Source organism: Stegostoma tigrinum, chromosome 11 (assembly GCF_030684315.1).
Source record: "Stegostoma tigrinum isolate sSteTig4 chromosome 11, sSteTig4.hap1, whole genome shotgun sequence".
NCBI classification, from domain to species: Eukaryota; Metazoa; Chordata; class Chondrichthyes; order Orectolobiformes; family Stegostomatidae; genus Stegostoma; species Stegostoma tigrinum.
Window position 1 is genome coordinate 83084671 of NC_081364.1, and position 8796 is coordinate 83093466.

At 41.9% G+C, this 8796-nt stretch overlaps 1 long non-coding RNA gene across 1 annotated transcript; it reads left to right on the plus strand.

Moving 5' to 3' along the window:
- The first annotated feature begins 611 nt into the window (after window positions 1–611).
- Window positions 612–5555, plus strand: LOC132210171 (uncharacterized). The gene is made up of 3 exons (XR_009446410.1): window positions 612–705; window positions 1067–1176; window positions 4200–5555. It is a non-coding gene; the product is annotated as an uncharacterized LOC132210171 (long non-coding RNA).
- The last annotated feature ends 3241 nt before the right edge of the window (window positions 5556–8796 follow it).

The window sequence follows — 8796 nt, forward strand, 5'->3', positions numbered from 1 at the left end:
TCAGTCTCTTCTGAAGCTCGTGTGTAACATTTCACGCTTGCCTGAACATCTTAAACTACTGACATATCAGCACAGTCACCGCACAGGAAGACTCTTCACACTTCAGTGTGAGAACGGATTTATTTAGTTTTCCTACCTGACATCGTTCAGCTTTGAAATTTGAAATGATTTTATCACCAATAATTGCATTCTACTTGCGGCGAAATTCAAATATTCTACACAGGAAAGGTGTATATTTTGTTCACTTTATCCGTTGAGTGTGTGTTCATATCTCTTTGTTCTGTTGTTTATTAGAACCAGGACAGACAGGGACCATGCACTTGTATCAATGGATTCCTGCATCTTTCGTCCTGGCATATTCCTTCATATCTTCGTTATATCAATATTGCTGCTCAATGGCAGCGTGTTTTTCCCAGCATTCTGGGCGGGAATGCATTTGCCCAGGTAACAAAGTGTGAAGCTGGGTGAACACAGCAGGCCAAGAAGCATCTGAGGAGCACAAGAGCTGATGTTTCAGACCCACACGAGTTATCTCAGGTTCGCCAGCATCTGCAGTCCCCATTATCTCTGAATGTATACGCCCACTTGTGCGCGCGCAATCTGACGCGTTTCAAACATGCGCAGTACCGGAGGCAAAGGAGAGCCAGAGGAAACGGATGAGGAGCAGGCGCGATAAGGATTTGAAAGGTGAAAATTAGAAATCGAGTGAGTGAGTATTCCACGAAGTGGGCGGAGAGGCTTTTTAAAATCTGACAGTAGCCACCGTCACTGAATTGAAAAATACCGATCCCGGTTTTGTCACGAATAGACTGGAATTGCTGAATTCCTTTGTTAGCCGAGGCAGGGCTGGGCGCCGCGAATGTTTTCTGAGCCGTGTGAGTCCGCCATCTTTATCCGGGGTCAACTGGAACCGGAGAGTGCGCATGTCCTTCACTTGTTGGGAACGGGGCGAGGGGAAGGCGAGCAGGATTTACGAACAGCAACTTCAAACCAAGAGAAATGCTTTTCTTTTTCTGTTCTGAATCTCTGTCCTGGATTGATCGTGATGGATTTTACACTCTTACAGATCAATGTCAGCAGAGGAATTTGGCAGACTTGAACCTCAGAAAGAGTGAAAGAGTAACTCGATTGATGAGGATCTGAATGTTATCAGCATCTGAATGTGGTAACGTTCAGGTATGTATGTATGTATGTATGTATGTATGTATGTGTGTGTGTGCCTGTGGGAAAAGATTTGAGATATCAGAAAATGAGATACACTATCTGTGGTTAGATTACAGTTGATTAGCTGTTTTTAGTTCTCGGACTTGCTGTCAGGAACGGTCTAACAACTACGGAGTGGATGTAGCACAGATTCACCTGATTGATAACTGAATCTGTAGGTTTAGAATACAAGAAGGCCCATATTAAAAAAAATCAAAAAGTGCAAACCATTTAGCCCATGCCAAATGTCTGGAGCAATCCAGTCAGTCCGATTCCCTTGTTTTATCCCTGCACCTTTGCATTTTTCTCTCAAATGCTGATTCAGTATTTTTTTGAAATCAATTAACATCAAATTTGCTTTGACGAATTAATCTATTTATTACTTTCAAATATCTGTGCATGTGAATCCCTCAGAATCCGCACACTCTTTAGTGTTGTGTTATTGCCTCTACCTATCCCTTCTGCTAAAACACATCACTTCATTCTGAGAGAGGTATCCCTGGAAATTGATTAATAAGAAATATTTTTGATCAAAGTCTTGGGAATATGATTAGTGACTGTTAGCGGAGTTACAGAGAAACTATTTCCACTGAGTGGGGAATTGACGACGAGCAGTAACAGTCTGAACATGACATCAGTACCAGCATATTTCCAGGTCAAGTTTTCCAGATCCTTATAACTGTTTGATGGTTCAGGGACTGCAGAATTCCACATTCAATCTGGAAGATTGGAAAGTGCCAAATTGAAAGAAAGCTGCTGTGCGTTCAAGTCGTGCGAGCTTCATTAGAATGGCGCAGTAGTCTATCAGGGCAAACTGGTACAAAGGATGATGTCACATGAGCTGGAGAGATAGCTACATCGAAGACAGGGTGTAGCAGTGGAAAGATACTTTTCAGAATGGAGGGTTTTGATTAGTGGTGTTCCACAGGAATCAGTGCTGGGACCTCTGCTGTTTCTGGTCTATATAAATAACTTGGAAGAACACGTGGCTGGTCTAATCAATAAGTTTGTGGACAATACAAAGGTTGGTAGAGTTGCAGATAGTGAGAAGGATTGTCAGATGATACAGCAGAGTATAGATAAATTGGAGTTATGGGCAGAAAGATGACATGTAGTTTAATCTGGACAGATGTGAGGGGATGTAATTTGGAAAGTCAGGTACAGGTTTAAATTATAGAGTAAATGGCAGAACTCTTAGGAACATTGATATGCAGAAGGATCTGGGTGTGCAGGTCCACAGGCTACTGAAAGTGATGGTGCAGGTAGATAATTTAGTATAAAAGGCCTTTGGGATGACTGCCTTCATTGGAAGGTGCAATGGCGATATGGACAGGCAAGTTATGCTGCTGCTTTGTAGAACTCTAGTTAGGCCACACTTAGAATATTGCATTCAGTTCTGGACACCACATGTGGATGTGGATGCTTTGGAGAGGGTATAGAATAGGTTTCCCAGGATGTTGCATGGTTATGGGGGAGTTTAGCATTGAAGAAAGGTTGGAAAGACTTGGTTTGTTTACACTGGGACGCAGCAGGTTGAGAGGGTGGCCTGAGAGAAGTTTATAAGATCGTGAATGGCATGGATAGAGCGGAATGTATGAGACTTTTTCCCCCCAGGGCAGAGGGATAAATTACTAGAGGACACAAGTTCAAGCTGCAGGGGGAATGTGTGAAAGAGATAAGCAAGGCAAGCTTTTCACACAAAGGTTGCTGAGTTCCTGAAATGTGTTGCCACAGGAGGCAATGGAAGCGGACGCAGCAGCAGCAGTCAAGAAGCACCTGGCTGAATACATGAACAGGAAGGGAAGAGAGGAATGCGGATCCTGTGAATCAAGGCATTTTTAGCATGGAGGGTTAGAATGTGCAGGCATAGGCTTGGAGTGCTGAAGGGCTGGTTCCTGTGCTATGTTGTTCTTTGTTCTTAACAGAGGATTTTGTCTGGGTTGGGAAGCTAAAATGAAAGTCATGGCGCAGCTTGCAAACGGAATGGATTTTTTTTCTGCAGAATAATAACCCAATCTGTATTTTCTAATCACTATGTGGTACAGTCCCCGTCATAAGCAGTGAGGACAGTAATTAAAATGTGCAAGGTACAAATGATTCATCATTTATTTTCTTCTTGCAAAAACTTGAAAATAGCCTGAAGAAAGATGTTATTTGCAGAGTAGGTTAATGATACAGAAAATCATTGGCAAAGTATTACATTCTAACTGAACTAGAGGCTAAAATAAACTCTGACTGTCAGAATCCCTATTTTTTCAGCAGGTTTAATTTTTAATAAAATGCATTCTGACACATTGAGCAAGTAAATAATCTTTTCCAGTCTGAATCTGCTGCTAAGAGTCCTGGAAGTGATGGTTTTCCCATGCACCACCTGATCTTGTGTTTCTGTCTGGTGAGTTTGGGAGGTTGTTAGAATTACTGGCAGATGAATTATATTACCTACAGTGTGGAAACAGGTCCTTCGGTCCAACAAGTCCACACCGCCCCTTGAAGCATCCCACCCAGACCCAGACCCATCGCCCAATAACCCACACCCCCCTGAACACTATGGGCAGTTTAGCATGGCCAATCCACCGAGCCTGCACATCTTTGGACTGTGGGAGGAAACCCACACAGACAGAGGGAGAATGTGCAAACTCCACAGACAGTCGCCCAAGGCTGGAATCGAACCCAGGTCCCTGGTGCTGTGAGGCTGCAGTGCTAACGACCGATCCACCGTGCTGCCCATATGAAGCCCATCTCCATTAATGCTCTCCGTATTTCTCAGTTTTGCCACAAAGAACACCTTTATGCAGCCCCAGATTTGGCAGCCAGTTCCTTTCACTGACGCTTAATGCTGAACCAGTCCTATTGTTGTAACAACCCAAGAGCTTTCATGGTCGCATTGTCCACTGTCTATCGCACAAATGATCAGATGTATTCAGTCCAGTTTTAAAGTTCTGCCTTTTTCTCTCTGGGCCACATTTCGTTCTTACTGTCTGTCATTCATTTTACAGGAAGTTGGAGCATTTGCAGTCAGTGAACTCAAATCTCGCTGCAGATTCTAACGAAATGTTGAATTCATCATGTCTTGAATATCATCAGGCTTTGATCATGGAAGCCAAAACCAGTGTTCGCACTGAGAAACCATGGAAATGTGAGGACTGTGAGAAGGAATTCAAATATCCATCTTCCCTGGAAAGTCATCAGTGTGGTCACACTGGAGAGAGACCGTTCACCAGCCCTGACTGTGGAAAGGGATTCATTTGATCATCCAGTCTGCTGACACACCAGCAAGTTCATATAAGAGAGAGGCAGTTCATCTCCTCTGAGTGTGCGAAAGGATTCACTCACTCATCCCATCTGCTGACTCACCGGCACGTTCACACTGGGGAGAGACCTTTAAAATATCCACACTCTAGGAATTGCGAGAAAAGTTCGAGAGAACTAATATCTCACATTAGTGAGAAACCATTCAGGTGCTCTCACTGTGCGACTCGGTTCAAGCGATCATCTAAACTCCCAATACACCAGCACATTCACACTGGGGAGAGACCATTCATCTATTCCATATGTAGGAAGTGTTTCATTCACTCATCTGACCTGGTGAAACACCAGAAAGTTCATTCTAATGAGAGACCTTTTTCAATGTTCAGACTGCAGGAAATGCTGTAAATGTTCTGGAGAACTGATGTCCCATCAACATGTTCACACTGTTGAGAGCCCAATAAGATACTCTCATGATGGGACTGGGTACAGATGAATATGTAACCTCGCTGGACACCAATGCATCCACACAGGGGAGATACCATTCACTTGCTTCATGTGCAGGAAGAGATTCGTCAGATCATTGTACCTGCTGAAACACGAGCAAGTTCATTCTGACCAGAGAATGTGGGAAATGGTATAAAGATTCTGAACAATTAGCCTCCATGAACTTGCTCACATTATTGAAATAACTTTGAATGTTCAGATTGCAGAAAATGCTTTAAAAGTCCTCAACAATTGATGATCCATCAATGTGTTGACACAGGTGAGAGACCGTTCCAGTGCTTTCACTTTCAAACTGGGTTCAGGTGATCATTTCACCTCATTGTATGCCAGTGATATTCAGACTGGAGGGAGGTCGTTCGCCTGCATTGAATGTGGGAAGGGATTCACTCAAACACCCGACAACCCCCCCGCCCCCCCTAAAAAACATGAGTGAATTCACAAATAACCACAGTGGTTGCATTTTGCTATTAATTATGTTCGGTAATGAACACATTTCATTGTTGTCTGTTTCTACTGATGTTAAATTGACTTTCCTGAAAATATGGGTTTTTATTTTCTGAGTAAAAGGCAAATAAATTAGCTTTGTATTTAACACAAAACTTACACTTTGTTTTCAAATGTCCCAAGCACAAGTTAGTTTCTTTTGGCCTTCTTAACGAGAGGATTCAGATACAGGAGCAGGAACGTCCTTCTGTGATTCCACAGGTCTCAGTGAGCCCATAGCTGGATTCTTGTGTGCAATTTTGGTCTCATTATTCTTGTGGAAGAATGCTTTGGCTGTGAAGGGAGTACAATGAAGGTTGACCAGAATGATTCCTGGGATGACAGGACTGACATGTGAAGAAAGACTGGATCAGTTAGGACTATATTCACTCGAGTTCAGAAGAGTGGTCTTTCATAGAAACAAAAGAATTCTGACAGGGCTACACAGGATAAACCGAGGAAGGCTGTTCTCAATAAACAGGGTGTCCAGAACCATGACTTTTAGGATATGGGCATACATGGGAGCATAAAGATGGGATCCTAGTGTCTCTTTAACCTGTCATCGACAAGCTATTTAGGACTGAGATAAGAAGAAATTTCCTCACCTCTGGAATTATCTGCCACAGAAAGCACCTGAAGCCAAAACATTGAATGTATTTAAGAAGGATTTGGATATAATCCTTGGGGTGAAAGGGATCAGAGTATGGAGAGAAAGCAGGAACAGATGGATGATCAGCCATGATCGTGTTAAATGTTGGAGCAGGTTTGAATGACCAAACGGCCGACCTCTATTTTCTTTGTCAATGGTTATTATTTTCCCAAATACTTTTTCTCTTCTGATCAATATTATGGTTCTTTCCTCCCCTTTTGTGCTGCTGAACTACTTAATTTTTTTGTAATGTTATAAGTGTTCCCTACTGTGAAGATTGATTAAAATTATTTGTTTAACTCCCCTGCTCTTTCCTGGCTCCTCATTATCACTGACAAATCTCATTCTCTAAGGGGCCGATGTTCACAGCTCTCTTCTCTTTTTATCTTTTGAAATACTTCATTGACCACAGTATGTTTTCTCCTGTTATGGTTATTTCCTCCCCTTTTTGCTGCTTGTCTACTTTTGTGTATTTTAAAGTTGCAAGAATGCCCTAATGTGAATATTGTTGAAAAGTATTTGTTTAACTCTCCTGCCCTTTCCTAGCTCCTCAATGTTACCCTTTACAAAGCTCATTTTATAAGGGGCCGATGCTCACAGTTCTGTCCTCTCTTTATTTATTGAAATAATTAATCAACCACAATACACATTGTTCCTCCATAATCATCTATAAGGCCTTGTGTGGTGGCATTGTGAGAGAGGCCGAGCCACAACAATGTACAACAGTTCAATAATGTCCAACTGTATGCAAAAAAGGCAAGTTTCATCAAAGTTTTTTGTCTTGCACATTTCGGTTCATTCACAATAAGCACCAATGGAAAGGGAGCAAACGTTTTATACTGTACTGACCTGGGCGAATAATAGACTCTGATTGGTCAAGGCATTGCAAAGGAAAATGCACCAGTTAGATGATGACCAAACTTTGTTTAAATTTCACGCAGACAGATTGACTCTGATTTTTCAAAGCATCACTGGAGACCTCAACTAAAGAAGGGCTGGCCCCTGTCTGGTTGAGTTGAAGGAGGTGTTATTAATATTAATTGGGCACTATTAATATTTGAGCACTGTAAGCACAAACTGGTTGGCTGTGGCTAATGCGTTATCTATTGTGAAGAGACAAAAGAAAACGCTGTTTGCCAAAATCTCCCAACCTTTAGGTGGAGGTGAGGAATGCTGCAGAATGTGATTGTTAATATTGTCTCCGAAGTGGAAAACAGGTGAACTGTTGCACTTAAGAAACAATTCCTGTGAAAGATAATGTGGGAACATCATGTTGGTAAGCCAGTCGCACATAGTGAGGGGATGGGCAGTGGGAGAAGACACAGTAAATGTATAGCCTGAAACAGAATCTAAAATACATGCAGGATTGGAGGCAGTGGAAGTTCGACAATGGCAGAGAGGTGATCAAGGAAAGCAAGGGTCATAAAACCATACAGATGGACAGAGTTATCCAGATTTACAGCACAGAGTGTGCCGTCTGCCCACCATTCCGATGCTAGTCATCAAACATCAGTGAAAGAGAGCAATAGATGAACATGGATTCAGATCCCACAGCAAAGGTGTCACTCCAGATGCAGAGACATTGAACCTCTCCCAAATAACACAGGACAACAATAAAATCCTTAAATTATTAATGACTCATTAAAAAATATTTAGCCCTGAAACAGTCTTATTGATTACAATATTACAATCTGCTGGAACCTGCAGCTGGAAAGATTTCAAAAGTTCCATGTCAGAGAATAGTTTCAAAATTAAGGAAATCCCTTGGAATCGGGTGATGTAACTGAGGTTACTCCGTGGAAATTCTATGAGTTAGTTTGTAAAATCAATCTCCATCAGCCAGAGCGAGCCATTCAGAAGAGATAATCATTTCAATTGATTTGGGTTTTGCTGTGTGTACCAGCCACTCTGAGCTCTGATAAAATGAGTTTCAAAAATCCATCCATCAGTCCAGTACAGATGTTCACAACATCCCCTCTTCACAGCTCAGGATGACTGACTATTCTCCCTGCTGTACAATATCCCTCAGCGTGGCCAGCAGTCACTCAATTTGAGGATAGCGTCTCCTCAGGGCCATAAGTTTCTATCCTAGGTTTTCATATGAATGAATCAGTCTTCTCCATCCACCCAACCAGAAATTGGCCACTTGCTCGTGCTGCAATCCTAATGTGCCTGAATGAAACCTAGAAACAAAACCCAGGTCATTGCCGTTGAGAAAAAATAAGTAAATTAATCAACCATGTAATTAATAAATAATTAAATAATATAATATTGTAGATTCTATTAAGTTCTCTTCTAATCTGTCCTTCTGTGTTCAATTACTTATGCACATATATACCCAGGTCATTCTATCCTTGCAACCCCTTTAGAGATGTACCCTTTATTTTATATTGCTGATGTACATTCATCCCATTAAAATGTATGACCTGACACTTCTCCACATTGAAATTCATCCACCTCTGATCCACACACCCCACTAACTTTACACAAGTTTCCAGAAAATTACGAGAGGCATTGATTGAATGGAGAGTGAAGTATTTTCTCAGGTGAAAATGTCGATTACTATGGGATCTAAGTTTAAGGCAAAAGGGTGTATGTTTAAAGGAGATGTAAGAGGCAAGCGTTTAGACAGTGGGTTGTAAGTGCTTGGAATACACTAGTAGAGGGGGTGGTAAAGGTGGATATGAGAGATAGGTGAATAGGCAGAG